Source organism: Sus scrofa, chromosome 7 (assembly GCF_054392235.1).
Source record: "Sus scrofa isolate SSC_HxYL_T2T_F1_AM1 chromosome 7, Sscrofa_HxYL_maternal_Yorkshire_Landrace_v2.0, whole genome shotgun sequence".
Lineage (NCBI taxonomy): Eukaryota > Metazoa > Chordata > Mammalia > Artiodactyla > Suidae > Sus > Sus scrofa.
In genome coordinates this window covers 16,346,721-16,367,488 of record NC_139389.1, presented here as the reverse complement: position 1 = coordinate 16,367,488, position 20,768 = coordinate 16,346,721, and the positions used below count along the sequence as shown (strand labels likewise).

The 20,768-nt window shown below is 36.9% G+C and overlaps 1 protein-coding gene and 1 long non-coding RNA gene across 51 annotated transcripts in view; both read right to left on the bottom strand.

Annotated features, from left to right (window-relative positions):
- Nucleotides 1-20,768, bottom strand: part of CDKAL1 (CDK5 regulatory subunit associated protein 1 like 1) — a 951,913-nt gene that overhangs the window by 525,910 nt on the left and 405,235 nt on the right. The window lies entirely within an intron of this gene.
- On the bottom strand, nt 10,243-15,472 carry LOC146401218 (uncharacterized). The gene is made up of 2 exons (XR_014809730.1): nt 13,875-15,472; nt 10,243-11,398 (listed from the first exon to the last, which is right to left on the bottom strand). It is a non-coding gene; the product is annotated as an uncharacterized LOC146401218 (long non-coding RNA).

The following is a 20,768-nucleotide window of genomic DNA, read 5'->3' as shown; positions in this document are numbered from 1 at the left end:
TTTAGCTCAGTGGTGAATGAATCCGACTGGGAACCATGAGGTTCTGGTTCGATCTGGGGCCTTGCTCAGTGGGTTAAGGCGTTATTGTGAGCTGTGGTATAGGTGGCAGATGTGGCTCAGATCCCACATTGCTGTGGCTGTGGTGTAGGCCGACGGCTACACCTCCGATTAGACCACTAGCCTGGGAACCTCCATATGCTGCGGGAGCAGCCCTAGAAAACACAAAAAGGCTAAATAAATAAATAAACAAACTTCCAACAAACAAAAGTCCAGGACCAGATGGCTTCGCAGGAGAATTCTACCAAACATTTAGAGAAAAGCTAACACCTATTTTTCTGAAACTATTCCAAAAAAATTGCAGAGGAAGGAACACTCACAAACTCCTTCTATGAGGCCACCATCACCCTCATACCAAAACCAGACAAAGATACCACAAAAAGAGAAAATTACAGGCCAGTTACACTAATGAACACAGATGCAAAAATCCTCCACAAAATACTAGCAAACTGAATCCAATGATACATTAAAAGGATTGTACATCATGATCAAGTGGGATTTTTCCCAGGGATGCAAGGGTTCTTCGACAGCCACAAATCAATTAGTGTGATATACCACATGAATAAACTGAAGAATAAAAACCATATGATCCTCTCAATAGACTCGGAAAAAGCCTTTGACAAAATCCAACACCCATTTCTGATAAAAACCCTTCAGAAAATGGGCATAGAGGGGACCTACCTCAACATAATAAAGGCCATATATGACAAACCCAAAGCTAACATTATTCTCAATGGCGAAAAACTGAAAGAATTCCCGCTGAGATCAGGAACAACACAAGGATGTCTGCTCTTGCCACTACATTTCAACATAGTTTTGGAAGTCCTAGCCATAGCAATCTGAAGAAAAAGAAATAAAAGGAATCCAAATTGGAAAGAAGAAGTAAAACTATCACTATTTGCAGATGACATGATACTATACCTAGAAAATCCTAAAGACACTACCAGAAAACTGTTAGAGCTCATCAATGAATTTAGCAAAGTCACAGAATACAAAATTAATACACAGAAATTGACAGCATTTCTATATACTGACAATGAAAGATCAGAAAAAGACATTAGGGAAGCAATTCCATTTACCATAATATACAAAAGAATAAAATACCTAGGAGTAAACCTACCTAAAGAGACAAAAGACCTGTACTCTGAAAACTATAAGACACTGATGAAAGAAATCAAAGATGACACAAATAGATGGAAAGACATACCATGTTCTTGGATTGGAAGAGTCAGTATTATCAAAATGACTACACCATCCAAGGCAATCTACAGATTCAATGCAATCCCTATCAAATTACCAAGGACATTTTTCACAGAACTAGAACAAAATATTTTAAAGTTTGTTTGGAAGCACAAAAGACCCAGAGTAGCCGAAGCCATCCTGAGAAAGAAAAACGAAGCTGGAGGAATCAAGCTCCCTGACTTCAGATTATACTACAAAACAACGGTCATCAAAACCGTATGGTACTGGCACAAAGACAGAAATATAGATCAGTGGGACAGGATAGAAAGCCCAGAATTAAACCCATGCACCTAGAGCCAACTAATCTATGACAAAGGAGGCAAGAATATACAATGGAGAAAAGACAGCCCCTTCAATAAGTGGTGCTGGGAAAACTAGACAGCCACATGGAAAAGAATGAACTTAGAACACTTTGTAACACCATACACAAAAATAAACTCAAAATGGATTAAAGACCTAGATATAAGACCAGACACTATAAAACTCTTAGAAGAAGACATAAGCCAAACACTCTGACATAAACAACAGCAACATCTTCTCAGAGTAATGACAGTAAAAACAAAAATAAACAAATGGGACTTAATTAAACTTAAACGTTTTTGCACAGCAAAAGAAACCCTAAATAAAATGAAAAGACAACCCACAGAATGGGGAAAATATTTGGAAATGAATCAACTCACCAGGGATTAATCTCCAAAATTTATAAACAACTTCTGCAGCTCTATACCAAAAAAGCAAACAACCCCATCAAAAAATGGGCAGAAGATCTAAACAGACAGTTCTCCAAAGAAGACATACAGATGGCCAAAAAACACAAGAACAGATGTTCAACATCACTCATTATTAGAGAAATGCAAATCAAAACCACTATGAGGTACCACCTTACACCAGCCAGAATGGCCATCATCAAAAAGTCTACAAACAATAAGTGCTAGAGAGGGTGTGGAGAAAAAGGAACCCTATTACACTGTTGGCGAGATTGTAAATTGGTGCAACCTCTGTGGAAAACAGCATGGAGATTCCTCAGAAAACTAAAAATAGAACTACCATTTGATCCAGAAATCCCACTTCTGGGCATCTATCCAGAGAAAAACATGACTTGAGAAGACACATATACTCTGATGTTCACTGCAGCACTATTTTCAATAGCCAAGACATGAAAACAACATAAATGTTCACCAACAGAGGAGTGGATCAAGAAGATGTGGTACATATACACAATGGAATAGTACTCAGCCATTAAAAGGAACAAAATACCGGCATTTTTAGCAACAAGGATAGACCTAGAAATTATCGTGCTAAGTGAAGTCAGTCAGACAATGAGACACCAACATCAGATGCTTTCACTGACATGTGGATCTGAAAAAAGGACACAATGAACTTCTTTGCAGAACAGACACTGACTCAAAGACTTTGAAAAATTTATGGTTTCCAAAGGAGACAGTTTGGGGGGGTGGGGATGCGCTGTGGGTATGGGGTGGAAATCCTGTAAAACTGGATTGTGATGATCATTGTACAACTATAAATGTAATGAATTCATTGTGTAATAAGAAAAAAAAAAGAGAAAAAAAACAAAAAAACCACCCAGTGTCATCTCTGTGTGCACATAGGATGTGCTATTTTCAAATAATAAAAAAAAAAAGAAGAAAAGAAAAAAAATAATGATGAAAACAGGCTCATTTTAAAAAGCAATTTACATATGGTACATTTTTGAAAGAAATGTCAAGTTTCATTCTTACTGCCCAGTCATCAAATTAATCATTATATTCTACCTGGTTTTGAATGTATGCACTACCAGTTGAACAAAATCACTCAGTATGAGAGAATGTATAAAATATATTAATACTTGCATTCAGATGTCTCTGTATTTACAGTGAAAGCCCTTTCAGGTTACAGTTTTGTTAGGAAGCATACACATAATTAAAATTCTAAATTTTATTTTACATTGCTATGTTCTTTTTTCAGCTAACCTAAGATATACAATGAATACTTCAAAAAAAGACAACATTGGAGTTCCCATCGTAGCTCAGTGGTTAACAAATCTGACTAGGAACCATGAGGTTGTAGGTTCTATCCCTAGTTTCGCTCAGTGGGTTACGGATCTGGCATTGCCCATGAGCTGTGGTGTAGGTCGCAGACATGGCTGGGATTCTGTGTTGCTGTGGCTCTGGTGTAGGCCAGCAGCTGAAGCTCCGATTAGACCCCTAGGCTGAGAATGTTCATACGCCACAGGCGCAGCCTTAGAAAAAGGTAAAAAGACCAAAACAAAAAAAGACAATACCATTCACCCATATGCATTTTAAAAATAGCTAATTTCATATATTTACATACTATACCATTCATTCAAAACAGGTATGAAATTAAGAGTTTTTTAGTATATTCACAGGATGGTGCAGTTTGCCTACTAAATTCCTGTTTATCACTCAAAATCAAACTCCAAAAGGGGTGGAACTTTCTGCGGCCCATATAATACTTAATTTCTTCATTATCTATTCTACTTTTGTTATGATATACATTCTCATTCCAATATTTATTGAAAACTGGATAAGAAAAAGGAATCCGCAATCTGACAGGCTTAAATTCTGCATCCACTTATTCCATTTACTGCTCTTTGTTGTGGACGTATAAATACTACTATTTATACTGCTCCAAATGTTTGTTTTCTTCATTCATAAAATGACAATGTATCAGTGGGATGCAACAGGTTATGTTATAGAGAATATGATCTCAAAAATCTCAGTGGCTCATAGCAATAAGGATGCAATCCTTCCCCAGGCTATATATCTGTCATGGATTGGCTGAAGCTTTGTTTAAGTTGCCTCCACTTCCAAACTTAGAATGTGGAAGGAGGGGAGTAAAGAGAGATACAGAGAACCACCCATTAACCACTGTCTTTAGACCTGTTCAGAAACAGTGACCATCACTTCTGTCCACATTTCACTGGCCCTTGCAAGTCACATAGCCACCCCCCAGTTTAAGTAGGTAGTGATTTTAACACTCCCATGGAAAGGGAAACCAGAATATTTGGTAAATAATGATACAATCTACCACACACATAATAAGAATACCTACATCATAGAGGGAGGGTCAGATGAGATACACATAAAGGGCTCAGTCTGTGACTGATTCAGTGAGTGGTCCCCCATCAAAGGAGGCAGTTAAGTGTTTACATGTTTATAAAATGCAAAGGTGGTTACTGCTTTCTGTGCAACCTCATCCCAGAAACAAAGCTTACTGTTTAACAGATACTTGTTTAGCTGTATCATTTTACAAACTAAGCAACTGTATCCAGAGCAGTTAAATCACCAAAACTTTCTTTCTACTTTATACCACATAACACAGGAAACAAAGTTATCTAAATTTAGCCTTATTTGGGATAATCAGGCTATAAATGGGAGAAGTATTTTAAAATAAATCCTCAGCATCTGTCTTTCCCCTAGATTCCTTCTTTATGTCATATTTAAGACAAGCCAATATAATTGCCTGAGTTGAATGCTCAGTCTAACTGGGTTGCCTGCACTACCCCAATTAAACTGATCAGGTACTGATTTGTTCTTTTAGTGCTTGGTAGACATGGTCATTATTTTTATGGGAAAAACGGCAATTGTGTATATTATACATATGTATTATTTTTAACATATACCTCTTCATGTTATGTAGTATATGGATCACAAACAATTTTCTTGTTAGTTTTCTTCTTTGTTATTTTCTTTTTAAATTAATAAAGTAAAATGGACTTTTCTCTATATGTTCAGTTTCATGAATTTTAATGTATGCTTAGATTCATGTAACCATCACCACAATCTCGACATAAGAACTCTCTTTGGTTTCTTGGCCTAAGCAAAACAGAATAAAACAAAACACTGATATTATCAGTTGAAAATAAATGTGATAACTACAACACTTAGCAATCTGACTTTAGCATTCATGTATATGCTCATCTTCGTAATGTGAAGCTGGATTATTGACTCTGACACTAAGCTGACCCTGACGCTTGGATGAAGTGCTAATGATAAAGGGGCAGTGAAGTCCTTTTAACATTTCTGTGAAAGCTAATTAGAACAGATATTTTGTCTCAACTTATTTTAATGCAAATAGCGAAAATGTTAACTCTTTGCAGTTGAGATGTGAATTCCTTATTGTAATTAATTTATAGATCAAATGCAAATGAGAATCTATTCACAACATCTACTCCTTTTCATTTGGGATATAAAGATTGGAAATGTTCTCTTCTTATGCTCCCTTGTCCACTTTCTGATGCCATTAATGAAATTTACTTTTTGGATGGTTGAGAGTAAATGTAGGTGCTGGTAATGGACTTAGTGGCTGTTACAGTGTCATTAATGAAGTCATGGGTGAAATATGACTCTGATCTTATTTTATCTTGACTAATGTGACTTTGGGAGTGTTGAAGGTGATTCTAGAAACAGGATCTCCTAGAACATAGGCATTGATATTTGACCTTTACCTAGAATTCTCTGTAGGACTTACTCTAAAATAACTACGTTGATTAATCAGTTGGTTCATTCAACCATTCATTCATTCAACTGTAATTTAACTGTTTAAGCACTGCCTAGTTTAAGCAAAAAATCAAGCAGATACAGAAAAACAAGATACACTCTTGGGGTATGAGCATGCATGGTAAGATTGTAGGACAGTGAAATAAGAGCCAATTGAAGCCTGTACTATGCTCTGACATTGAGAGTAAAACGATCTAAAAAAATACATTTAAAATAACATCATATTGCTACAACAGGGATGAACTTTGAAAACATTATATTAAGTGAAATCAGTCAAGCATAAAGAGACAAATACTTTATGATTTAATTTACATAAGGTACCTAGAATAGTCACAATCATAAAGACAAAGAGGGAGAGGGGCATTAAGAGTTATTTATTACTTAATGGGTACAGAATTTCAGTTTGGGAAAATGAGTAAGTTCTAGAGATGGACTGGTGATGGGTGTATAACACTAAATGTACTTAATGTTACTGAATGGTACACTCAAAAAACAGTCAACAGGTAACACATAAGATACAAGGCTATATATTACGTAAAATAATCCAGTGAGCCTGTTCTAATGTAACCGAGCTAGGGCTCTGTGGGGCTCTTAGGCACACAAGCCTTTCTGTGTCCTTCATTTCTTGTTTTTAGGGAATAAGCTTTAACCTCTATGACCTTCCCTGAATTCCAAAGGGCAGGTTCAAACAGTTGCTAATCAGGGAAGGAAGGGGATGCAGAGACCCTAGAAGAGCAGTCCAGAGACCAGAGTGCAGCCTTGGGGGAGGGTCCTTGTGCCTCCTCAAGGAATGTACATAACAATATCTTTGAGCCCTTCTGCAGAACTAAAACCCCCAACAGAAGACATGATGAAGCATTCTTCATTCCAGAAAAAAAGGAGGACCACCAGAAACAGTCCCGGGGCCCTTAATACCAGCTCTGAGAAACAATGCAAGCTTGCCTCTACTACTCTGATCCTTCCCTGTGACCTTATTTTCCACTCCCAAAACTATAAAACCACCTCCTAATCTCTCTCAAGGGGGGCACAGTGTTTAAGGCATTAGCCTGCTGTGGCCTCCTCTGCCTGGCAAAGCAATAAACCTATCTTTATCTCACCCAAAACTCTGTCTCTGCATTTCTATTCTGCACCAGCAGACAGAGGCTGAGTTTCGGCAACACTATCAGTTCTTTTTTTAGTCTAATAATATCAATTAAATCTTTAAAAGTACATTTGGGAAAAATAAGAAGTACACTTGGGAACCACTTGATTTTCTACCTCTTTTATCAAATATACCAACTGTAACATTTTTTTGCTGAAATCACTTTAAAGAGAGAACTGTTTGTGTGAGGGTTTTATTTATAGACCTTATGAGGCTAAAGGCTAAACCTGTTATGTACTTTTAAAATAAAGATGTGTAAAGTAATTAGTGTACATAAAATTTAAAAAAATCTGTTCTTTTAAAAAATGATTTTTTGGTATTATGAAAGTAATATATACATATGATATGAACTTTTAGAAAACAGAAAAATACAAAGGGGAAAACAAATCAGTTAAAGCAACAGCGTTAAAAGAAAAATTCACGATTCTTGCTATCATTTTGAAACAATTACATTATAAGGATATATTTGATACTATCTAGTGGGTTTAGGAGACATAAAGTGATTTTCAAAGACCAAAATATTAAGCTAATAATATTTCTTGACAATACATCATTTGGTGTGAGCTTAATTTCTTCAAAAATGAAAGAAGTGAACGTTTCTTCTAAGCAGGGTCCAAATCACCCAGGCACTTACACTCAAGGGGCTCATAATGCTTCCATATTAGCATAACAGGAGAGAAATCTGAATATGAAAACAACAAACAAAGGAGAATCAGAGATAAGAATCAGCAAAACAACTTAGATTCATTCCTGAAGAGGTTATTACCATTAGAGCAACTTGTCCCTGGAGCTATGATGAAAGAAAAAATAGATGGACATGAAAGAAATTTCTTTGTTCAAAAAGAACACAAAAATGAGAATGAAAGTAAAAGGAGAGAAGAAGGATGGGCAATTCTTTCCCCATTCCCAAGTTTATTGTAATGCAGGAGAATTCTTAAAAGCTTGGACCATAAGCAGTCATTTGATTGGAATGATCATGAGAGGGAAGAAGAAAGCTCTCAGCACTCTCCAAGTCACAACAGTATTAAGTGGTACAGTAGTAGCAGTAACAGTAATAAGAATGATAATAGTAGTCAGCATCCTGATTCACACTGAAACCTGCAGGGTGATGTGGGATCCTCCTAGGTACAAAAGCCCCTCTACAACCCCATCCCCTTTTGGTTTGTACACCAAAAAAAAAAAAAAAAAAGGCATTAGCGCTCAAGGCCTGTCCCAAGTTCCAAAGAGCAAAGTCAAGTAGTTACTAATTATGGAAGTGAAGGAATACAGACACAAAGGAAAAGCAGTCAAACAACAAAGGTAATACTAGCTTAAACAACAGTTAGGTGATAAAACATAATCCTAGTTCCTCCTCAAGTTATATTCATAACAATCTGAAACATATATTTGAGTTGTTCTGCAGAAACTAAGACCCACACCCCAGTGGAAGATGGTAATTACATGCTGATCAGGAACAGGCAGACCCTAGACTGGTGGGAACCATAAAGTTGATGATTAAGATTCCCCAAAATATCACCCTGTTACTTCACCATCAACCAATCAAAAGAAGTCTACCAGCTGCAATCCTCACCCCAAACGCTACCTTCAAAAATCTTTCCCTGAAAGCTATCAGGGACCTCTAGTCTTTTGAGCAGGAGCTGCCCATTCTCCTAGCTTGGCATCCTGCAATAAATGCCACACTTTCCTTCACCACAGCCTGGTGCCAACAGACAAGCTGTGCTGTGAGTCAGGTTAGCAGAGCCAAGTTCAATTTGATAACAATACTCACTATTGCATTTAAATTTCTAAACAAACCTAGCAAATAGTTTTACTGAATGTAAGACTCAGGAAGTTAATGCCTTGCCCAAGGCACAATGGTAAAACTGGAGAGTAAACACACTCACTTTGATTCTTGAAAATTACCAAAGTAGACCCTCCAAAACATTCCTCTTTCATATACGGATTATTTTTAGCTAAAGGCCATTGAGAAGAAGCAGACCCAGGAAAAGCTCTAAAAACAGGGCCTTTGGCTTCCTTTTATAAAAGGAATTTCTATATATAAAATTTACATTTTTAAAGGTAGAAATTTTGGGGGAAAAGATGTAAATATGGAAATTCCATACTAAGAAGAAGAAAACAAAATTTTAATGACTCCTATTAATGGTGAAGGCAAAACTTAAACATGCATAACAAATCTTTTTAAACAATCCTTGTTTACCAAACTTTTCCTGATCAGTTCCTATAACCTGTCTTTCTCACCCAGAAGCTGCAAATCTGGTTTTTCTTTCTTTTTTTTTCTTTTTTTGGTTTTAGCACAAGATGGTATAAAAGCCCAGGTACTAAACACTCTTTTGGGGTTACTGACTGCTGGATGCTTCCACACATTCATGCAGGAAACACATGTTAATAAGCTTCTCTTTTCTCTTGTTAATATATCTTTGGCCAGTCTAATTTACAGAAACCCACCTGGAGAACTTAAAAGATACAGGAAAACTGCTTTTATTCCCGTACACTGGGCTCCATAAAAATGTGTCTCACAAATGTGTCCTCCCTGAACCTAAAATCATGCTTAAAGAACAGCACGAATTAATTCCTGTGACAATGTTAAGTAAAGATAAAATCATTTCTGATGATTTAGGGCTGGAAATAAGCAGTGGAGAGTTTGTCATTCTACAACAAGGACTGCCCCTTCCCAGAGAAGTCAAAGACAGTTTAAAAAGTTTGCAAAATTCTCCTTATTCACTGATTTATTAGAAATGTGTGGACTTTTTCCAAATGTCTCAAAATCAATGAATTAAACGGCTCTTAATTACATTGCTTACAATTAAAAGACAATGAATAGGACCTTTGCACTCTTTTGCTACTGAACAATATGGAATGAGTTTAAACTGATAAATGGGTATACAATTTTTAGAAAGCAACAAAGAGGGGTATATTTCGTCCTTGTTCTACTTTAATTGTTCTCACTTGGTAAAAATGCTTTCATATGTCAGTTCTTTAACTGGAACTGAAATGAAAGCATTGCTGCATGGTAGGCTAGCTTGTCTAAGAACACCTTGTCAGAGTATTTTCTGAGATTCTAATCTGCTGCTTTTTAAAGTACTGTGGTTCCAAAGTTATAGGATCAGATAGCTTATCTAGAATGTATAGAAAGATCAGAAAAATCTTTCATTTGATAAGCCATATTTACTTCTTAAAACTTGAGCTATTTTTTTTTAAGTTCTGTTATTTTCTAATTGAATGGAAGTTAAAATCCTATGCAATTAAAAGAGATTAGAGAGGGAAGTGAAGATTATTTTCCTCTTTTCTGTCAGTCTATGGCCTTGACACATATAAAAATCTAAAGCATTTTTATTTTTATTTTTGGCCAGGTTCTACCTAATGCTGATAGAATCAATCACTTGATTCATAAGAATTTTCAGACATTAAAAATTGCCATTTTTATTGGATTAAAGAATTCTTTTAAAAAAGAAGAGGAGTTCCTGCTGTGGCACAGTGGGTTAAGAATCCAACTGCAGCAGTTCACGTCACTCACTGCAGAGGTGTGGGTTCAATCTCTGGCCTGGCTCAGTGGATTAAAGGATCTGGCATTGCCACAGCTATAGTTGCTCGGGTTCAATCTCCAGTTCGGGAACTTCCATATGGTGTGGGTATAGCCATAAAAAATAAAATAAAATAAAATTAAATTAAATTAAAATTAAAAAGATAGGAGAGCAGGTCTTGAACTTCATCATTCTAATGATTAAATTATACACACACACACACACACACACACACACACATTGTTTACCTGGCTTCAAAACTGGATAAAAATGGGCCCAAATAACAATGATTAAAGAGATATACCATATTACATGCTAAGTATTTCCTTCTAAGGTGAAAAAAGGATTTCCAAATTGGTTTTTTGTTTTGTTTTAATATTTCAAACATTAGCTAGAGATGGAAAATCTAGAAGACAGACAGGAAAAGAGAGAATTATGCCAAGGAGAGGCTAACAAAATGTGCAATATGCTGAGAAGCAGCCTGGGTGTGGAGGGTACTATCAATAGTTTTCTAGAGAATGTTTAGATCATCTCCTTTGTCCCATTCTCACAGGACTCTAAATAATCTCTTCAGAGAACTACCTAGATGGGCACAGTTCATACAGGATATCCAGAAAGAACTGTTTTTTTCCCCCTGAAATAATAAAAATAACTTATTCTAAACAAATAATAGTGTCCCTGAGGAAATGGTGTCAAGAAGTGGGAGAAGAGGAGTTCCCGTCGTGGCGCAGTGGTTAACGAATCCGACTAGGAACCATGAGGTTGCGGGTTCGGTCCCTGCCCTTGCTCAGTGGGTTAACGATCCGGCGTTGCCATGAGCTGTGGTGTAGGTTGCAGACCAGGCTCGGGTCACGCGTTGCTGTGGCTCTGGCGTAGGCCGGTGGCTACAGCTCCGATTCGACCCCTAGCCTGGGAACCTCCATATGCCGCGGGAGCGGCCCAAGAAATAGCAACAACAACAACAACAACAAAAGACAGAAAGACAAAAAAAAAAAAAAAAAAAAGAAGTGGGAGAAGAGAGTCCAGAAGAAGAAATTTCTCCTGAGAGGCTGCCCTGGGTAAAATGTCCTCAGCTAAGTGAAATGAAGACAGGAAACTCCAACTCTTTAGAGGGTTAAGAATTACACATGAAAACTACTCATTAAAAATTAAAAACAAATGGGATACTCCCATCTGGGTGTTTATTTTCCCCTTAACAAACTATTGAATGACTTTCCCAAGCACTGATTATATATATGGTGTTTAAAAATGAACTCACTGTGGATGAATGGATAAAGGAAATGTGGTATATGTATACAATGGTATATGTATTACTCAGACAAAAAAGAAGGAAATCCTGCTATTTGCGACAACTTGGATGGACCTTGAGGGTGTTATGCTACATGAAACAGATAGAAAATACTGTATGAACTCACTTACATGTGGAATTTTAACAAAAATAGAAAGAAATCATAGACTGGTGGTTGTCAGAGTTGGGGGGCAAAGAGTGGGTGAAATGGGTGAAGACAGTCAAAAGGTATGAACTTCCAGTCATAAAATCAAAACCCCTCGGAATGTAATACACAGCACAGAGTCTACAATTAATAATACTGTATTTTATATTACAAAGTTACTAAGAGAGTAGATCTTAAAAGTTTTAGCTACAAAAAAAAAAAAAAATTACCTCTGTAGTGGGGAATGTATGTGTGTTAACTAGACTTATCTCTTATTTTTATCATTTATTGTGAATATTGCACAATACACACAAATATCAAATCATTGTTATATGACAATTATGTCTTAAGTTAAAAAAAATGAACTCAGAGTTTCCTTGCCAAGACTTTACAATCTTTTCCTTCTCAGAGTTTCAAAAAGGTCTGAATTTCTCACCTGCATCCACTATACCCCATCAGTCACTACGCATTTCTTAGACTACTCAACCCTCAGAAGTCTTTGCTATTGGGCCACACCTTCCTCCTGAGCAAAACTTTGCCCTGTCCAGGTCACACACTTCTTTCTTAACAACCATGGTGTGAGTGTGGGCCTTCAAATGGGCATAGAGGATTCCTGGAGGGAAAAAATAGCAGGCTAGGGTCATTTGAAAATGAATTCATTCCTAGGTCTTTAATTTACACTTGTACATCTTCATAAAACCAATTTGTCTGTGGTTGAGGCTTCATGCGGGTCTCCTTTCACACCTCCCCTCCCCTTTACTGAACACCTTCAGATCACCAAGCAAAGGCCTGGTGAAGGCTGCCTTCTTCAAAGCAAAATAAAGCATTTCTATGCCTGCCACGCTCACCACCCGTTTCATTAAAAACAATATTGATAACATATTCTATATTTATGCCTAATAAGCTTTTATCTTTATACTGTTTTTGATGAATTATGCATTAGTAACAATTAAATGACAATTCAATAAAAAGGGTTTTTTTAAAAAATACTTAGAGTCTTGTGGTAAAAAGGTTAATTGATATAAGCATTTTGTCACATAGGAGAGTAGAATGATCTAAAGAAGACTTTTGAGATATATATATATAAATATATAGCCACACCTGCAGCATGTGAAAGATTCCAGGCCAGGGATTAAACCTGTGCCACAACACTGACAGTGCTGGATCCTTAACCAGTAGGCTTCCAGAGAATTCCAAAAATATGTTATATTAGATAGAATTCTGTGGAGAAAATGAAAATTCAAATTCCAGAAAAAAGGCGGATGATGTAAATTCTCCCCTTTTAAAAATATTTATTTGAATATATTTGAAAAGAGTGATACAACAATTTTATTTTGCAATTCTACATTTAAAAAATTATTTTGGGGTAATATCAAGCAAAAGTTTTAGGACCACTCATGGTCTAAAAAAAACAATTCCCAATATCTTATAGTCCAGCACTCTGCCCTCTTACCAATCTCATCTCCCACTGATGACTTTTCTCTCTCCCTCCAACATATACTAACTCCCAGGAAACACATTTCCACTTAAAACAGACCTACTGTGCTTTGCCAGGAACATGCTTAGACTATTCAACTGTATTCAAAAGTCAACCTCAGCCTAGAATGCCTCCCTGGACTTCTGAGCTACTCCTGCCTACCAAAAACTACCAAAAACTATCCATACCTCATGTATAAATTCCTCCTGGTTCCTCAGTGTACACAAAGAATTCATCATTTTTTTCAGTTCTCATTTAAAGCACTTTGTATGTCTCCCTGACAATCACCACATTCTATGTTTTATTACCCCCCCACACTACATCATATATAAAAAAGTTTTGGTATCTTTTTTTTTAATTGAGTTGAGTAGCCATTAATTTCACCAAGAGCCAATGTGTTTAAGCGAGACAAACTCTAAACTCATTAGTCACAATTCCCATGTGAGCTTTTTCAACAATCTGGTATGTAGCTTCCAGGTAAACCTCAACTATAGTTTCTAGCTAAATGTGTGCAGTTTGAGCTTGAAGATTATACTTTTTCTTTTTTAAGTTTACAGTTTGAGTAAAGTTGTAGTTATACAGACACAACCACAATCAATTGGCAAAGTTATTTTTTAAAAATTAAGATATAAGGGACATATTAATTTCAGGTATACAATGTAATGATTCCATATATGCAAAATGATCACCACAGTGAGTTAACATCCCTTATGACACAGTCACAATCTTTTCCTTGTGAAGAAAACTTTGAAGACGGACTCTCTCAGCGACTTTCTAATATACAATACTATAGTCACCACGCTGCACAGTACAGCCCCAGGACTTACCTATCCTTCTCTGTCTGACTCACTGCACTTAAGGTAATGTCCTCAAGGCCCACTCAGGTTGTTGTTTTCCTTATTCATTCATCTGTCGATAGACATCTTACCTTTTATATACAGGAGAATTTTTAATGAACTTAACCAAAAATAATTTGTCATCATTTGTAAATGTGACTAATTATGAGTCTTACTAAATTACAGGAGCCTAAAATTACAGCCATTTTAAGATAAATAAGATATAAGGAGGTCATGTGAAGAGGATACTGATACTGCTCAAATACTATGCTAGTACTCAAACTCACCTTAATTTTCCTGTCCAAAATGGGAGACTTTCTAAACAAACATAAACTCTATATTCCTAAAAAATTAAAACTTCCATATTCACTAGCCATTTTACTACTCATGTCTCTTTCAAACGACAGCCAATAACAAAATGATGATTAAATTCATTTTTTTGCTTGACGTTAAAGTGTAACATGATAAAGCTGAACAGTCCACTTCAAAAGGAGTATACTTTATTTTATCACTCAGTAATAAAACGACTAACTAATAGCCCAAAGATATTAAGAAAACCTAGTAGTCTCAAGTAAGTCAACTTTATACTTATCTGTATGTCTAACCTAACATCTGTTTCCTGTTATATTTTCACAAGGTATTTTGCATTGCTCCATGTAATTACATATTCTGCAGGAAGAAAAAGTACAATATAAGGCCTCCTTTAGTTCCATCTGGATGTAATAAAGGAATCAAATTTTCAAATGGCAAGACTGTGAAAGGAAACTTTTTTAATCATAACAGAAACAGCTGATTGCCCCTTTCCCTACACCATGGCACCTCCTAATAACTACAAGAAAAACACCAGCCACATGGGCAACTCTGAAGTCAGTGTAGGCAGGGTCTAAAGAGCCACAGACCTGCTGAATATGTTTCAAACTGGCTTTACAAAACTCAGTCCACATTTGAACCTTCGCCACATTGTATGCAGAATGTCCTTTAGGATGCTCATTATGTGGTAGCTGAGCAGCCACATCTGTGATCATTACAAAACCAAAGTAGTTGCCAGTAAATGTTCTTATTTTGTAAGAACTTAACATTTTTGTGGCTTTCCCATTGTGGCTCAGTGGGTTACAAACCCAGCTAATATCCATGAGGATACAGGTTCAATCCCTGGCTTTGCTCAGTGGGTTAAGAATCAGGCATTGCCATGAGCTGTGGTGTAGGCTGCAGATGCAGCTTGGATCCCACGTTGCTGTGGCTGTGGCACAGGCCAGCAGCTGCAATTCCAATTGAACCCCTAGCCTGGAAACTTCCACACGCTGCAAGTATGGCCCTGAAAAACAAAAAAAAGCAAAATTAAAAAGAACTTAACATTTTGGTTTTTAATGAAACATACAGTCTCAGTAGTCTAAAATTTGAGACTCACTTCCAGTTGAGTCTCTTCATTTTCTCTTCTTTAAGTTAATAAAAATTAATGTGTTAGATTAATTTATTAACTAGATATATAAGAAATCAACACAGCAACTTTAAGTGACTTATTAAAAAATCAAAGAATAAGAAATTAAGTGAGATATAGATCCAACTCCTCTTTCACCACTACTACTTCTATACAAAGACAAGGATCTAAATGGTTACATGATGGAGTCCCCTTGTAGCTCAATGGGTTCAGAATCCAGCATTGTCACTGCAATGGTTCAGGATGCTGCTGTGGCATGGGTTCGATCCCTAGCCTGGGAACTTCCACATGCTGCAGGCTCAGTCAAAAAAATAAAAATAAAAATAAAGGGGTTGCATGACTTGCTTAAGGTCACACAATTACAAATGCTAGAATCAGGGTTAGAACCAAAGTCTTCAGATTTTTAGGAGAGTGTCCTCTCAAATATAAATCAAGTTGTGTGATTGATTTTATAACAAAATCTTTTTATTACAGATCAAACTAAATGATACCAAAATGCATTCTAATAGAATACGTGGCTCAATTATTCAATCTGGTATTATATAAAGACATCTAATATAAACACAACCTCTATATCCTGACTTTTTTCATTCTCTTGAGTAGGCATTATATCAGCTATCTACTGGAAAAAAAACAACTCACAACCAGCCCAGCCACAGCCCCTTATAGGAGGAATATTAGAATAGGCCATCTGTTAAAGGGTCTTCCCATTCAAAAGTCTATAAGAATAGCTGCAACTCTCACACACAAATGACCATTTTAAAAAGCCAAACAAATGTCTCCCCTATAACCCAGTGAGTCCACTTCTAGGTATAAACCTAAGGGAAATGAGTGCTTTTGTCCACCAAAGGACACAGTAGGACGATGACTAGTGATAATGATAATGAGCTTTATTCATAATAACTGAAATCTGGAAATCACACCAGCGTTCACCAGGAGGATGGCTGAACAAATTGTGATGCATTCACACGATGGAAAAGCCTCCCAACAATGGAATTCCTAATGCACAGAACAAATGGATGACTCTCACGGACATTCTACGGCCACGACGAAAGGTGGCAGCACGAAAGCAGAGCCCACGTGAACAATGGCGTCGGCATCCCTTGATCTCTGCTCACAGGAACCACTTGCCTACAGTCACTCCTCCCCTCCGGAGCCCTGGGAAGTTTCTCACTCCCTCACCAGACTGCTTCTCCCTTCCCTGTGAGGACCCTAGACTTCAGCTTGCTCTGGCAGTCACGAGACTTCGGATTAGCAAATAATTAAGAGTTGTACACACGCTTGTTTCAAAAGATACCTTCAGATAGGAAAATGAAGAACGAGTTCTGTACTTCCAGATCTGACACACTGTTTTAAGGTAAAATTCAAAAATTCTGGTACACTAGCCTAATATTAATAGCTAATGACAATTAAGCACCTCCTTTATGTCAGCTATGGTTTTAAGATATTAATTCTACATTCTACCAATGTTGTTCTATTTCAGCTAAAACAAAATCTTAATTTTTTTTTTTTGGTTTTTTAGGACCGCACTCGTGGCATGTGGAGGTTCCCAGGCTAGGGACCTAATTGGAGCTACAGCTTCCAGCCTACGCTACAGCCACAGCAATGTGGGATCTGAACTGCATCTTCGACCTACACCATAGCCCATGCAACGCCAGATCCTTAATCCATTGGGCAAGGCTAGAGATCGGACCTGAGTCCTCATGGATTCGTTAATTCATTGGGTTCATTAACCACTGAGCCACAACGGGAACTCTCAAAATCTTAAATTTATATAGCATCCCATAAAGCACTGCTGATAACATTATTTAATATTTTTTTTGGCCATGCCCATGAGCATGCAGAAGTTTCTGGGCCAGGGACTGAATCCATGCCACTGCAGTGACAATGCTGAATCCTTAATCATTAGGCCACCTATTGGTTATTAATATTTAATATTCTTTGTACAGGGTAACTGCTATTATGCCCCAGTTGGTATCTGAAAACATCAAAGCCCAGAGAAATGTGAAAATTTGTTCAGTGCCCCACACAAATCAGCAGCACATTTAGGATTATATGGAAGTACAGAAGAATGGAGGACTAGAAGAAGGCTACTATTTATCCTGCTCTTTTTTTTTTGAAAACTTCTTTAAGAAAATAGTAAGGACTTTGAGGAAAGAAACAAACCAGAGCAGACAGGCTTCCACTGAGGGAACTCAGAGTACAGGAAGACCTTGAAGATATTGTGGGGTTTGGTCCAGGCCACTGTAATAAAGCAAATACCACCCTAAAGGAAGCCACTTGAAGTTTCTGGTTTTCCAGTACATAGAAACGTTATGTTAAATGGAGAAAAAAAAATTTTTTTTTAAATTTATGGCATATATATGGAAGTTCCTGGGCCAAGGACTGGATCTGAGCTGCAGCTGTAACCTATGCCACATCTGTGGCAAAGCTGGGCCCTTAATCCACTGCACCAGGCCAGGGATCGAACCCACGTCTCCAGAATGACCCAAGCTGATGCATTCCAATTCCTAACCCAGAGTGCCACAGTAGGAACTCTGAAAAGTTATGTTCAAATGGGGAAATTCTGTTAAAAGATGACTAAGTTCTAGGGGCCAAATGTACAGCATGATAACTATAGTTAGTAAAACTGTATTATATAGTGGAAAGTTACTATGAGAGTAGAACTTTTATGTTATATAACAAAAACAATACCATTTTGGAACTCATGTGAGGAGAAAGATGTGTCAACTCACCTTGCTGTGGTAAGCATTTCACAATGTATATTTGAAGCAAATCATCACATTGCACACTGTAAACTTACACAATATTATATGTCAATTAAATCTCACAATTGGGGAAAAAAACCAAAAGGGGAAGAGAAGTAATGTTTACACTATACTTAGTCTATTAAGTGGATAATAGCATAATGTCTTAAAAAATGTACATACCTTAATTAAAAAATACTTTATTTCTAAAAAAATGCTAATCATCATCTGAGTCTTGAGCAAGTCTTTTTGTAATAGTTTTATCAAAGATCACTGCAACAAATACAAATAATGCGAAAGTTTTAAATATTGCAAGAAATATCTGTGAAGCCAATAAAATGAAGTATGTCTGCATTTAAAAGAAGAGTAGCTGATGTACTGGGAGACTTGCAAACACTCATTAAGAGGACAGAGAGTGCCCTGAAAGACTGAGTCAATGCCTCATGGAGCCGGCCAGCAATATGATCCCCACGTCCGTCCAGGTAGGGAATCAGAATAGTCTGTCTACAAAACAATCCTTCCTTAAATTAGAGGAAGATCTCCTTGATGTGGTGTTCTGCAGATTTCATTTTTCTACTCTATTATTTGCAACATGAAAAGCATGTGCAAGTGAGGAAGGCCCTGCTATCCAAAAGAAATGTTTCTTTCTCAGATGTGAGGTAGAGGATTCCCCCACACTTGCTACAGAAATAGAAAGCTTTTATGTTCCAGGCCTCTCTGCCACAGGGTTATATAAATATGATACAACTGGCAAAGCAAGAATCGGGAAGATTTTTTCATACCAAATATCAGATAATGAAATGGTACAACCATTTTCTGAAATGCTAATTTTCTTTTGTTTAAGTTCTAGGTCACACCAAGAAAAATGAGTTTGCAAAGCCTTCGGAAGGCTCAAAATTAAGAGATCAAATGGAAATATTTAAATCTCACTCATGCAGCAGAAATGATCACAACACTATAAATCAACTATACTCCAAAAAAGCTTGAAAGGGAGTTCCCACTGTGGCTCAGTGGTTAACGAACCCAACTAGCATCCGAGAATGCGGGTTCGATCCCTGACCTCACTCAATGGGGTTAAGGATCCGGTATTGCTGTGAGCTGTGGTGTAGGTTGCAGACATGGCTCAAATCCCACGTTGCTGTGGCTGTGGTGCAGGTCGGCAGCTACAGCTCTGATTCAACCCCTAGCCTGGGAACCTCCATATGCTACAGGTGTGGCCCTAAAGAGACAAAACATAAAAATAAAAAGAGCTTAAAAAAAAAAAAATCTCATTCAGCTTAATCCCCTCAAAATGGTGTTCTCTTCTCAAAAGAACTGAAATGTAAATAGAGAGATCAAGATTCAACTAATTTGGCAGATTAATAACAAATTGATTCAGACTCAGATCTTCTACTCCTGTGAACACTTTAGTACAATTATATTCCATTCAGTTAGAAGGATAATAAATAAAATACCATAAAGATAGTTCAACCAAAATGATGGCAATAAAACAGAGTCACTTTAAAATCATGACAGTGAAACAATGTATTGCAAATTTCACAATGCCTCTTTAATTTCTGGAATTAAATATTTTCAAATTACCAACACTTTTCAGTGTTTTACTGAAAATTCTAGAGTTTATAATTATTAATGGCAAGTTTGACATATTCTTAGTTTAGCAGCATCAACAACAAACATGTTTCTAAATAACAAATACTTAAGCATTTGATGTACAAAGCTTTCTGGAAGACTATGCAGAGGATGACCCAGCATAGTGATGGAGACATCATCTATCAAGAAAATGAAGCATTCTGGAAGTTCCTGTTGTGGCTCAGTGGTAACAAACCCAACTAGTATCCATGAGGATGTAGGTTCAATCCCTATCATAGCTCAGTGGGTTAAGGATCCAGTGTTGCTGTGAGCTGCAGTGTAGGTCACAGACAAGGTTCAAATCTGGCATTGCTGTTGCCAGCAGCTGTAGCTCCAATTCAACCCCTAGCCTGGGAATTTCCATGTGTTGCAAATATGGTCCTAAAAAGCAAAACAAAAACAAAAACAAAACAAGAAAATGAAAGCAATTTCACAAAAAGAGATCTATGGTAGTTATAACAATATAAAAGATAGTAATTGTGCAAGCTGAATTATCTACTAGAATATAAATAAAAAGTAATATTTGGTATGATTTTTAGAAAAAGAATCTATAATAAAAGAGAGAGGCAACTAAATGCCGGAGGCAAGTTTCAGTCTATGTAAGCTACATTATCTTCTGTGTGGTGCCCAGAGCTATAAGTATCTAATGAGGTATACATGTTAGTCTGTAAATCTCTGACTTTCTGTGAGGGTGATGTTTGTTACAGGCCACTGAGAGATTAATTAA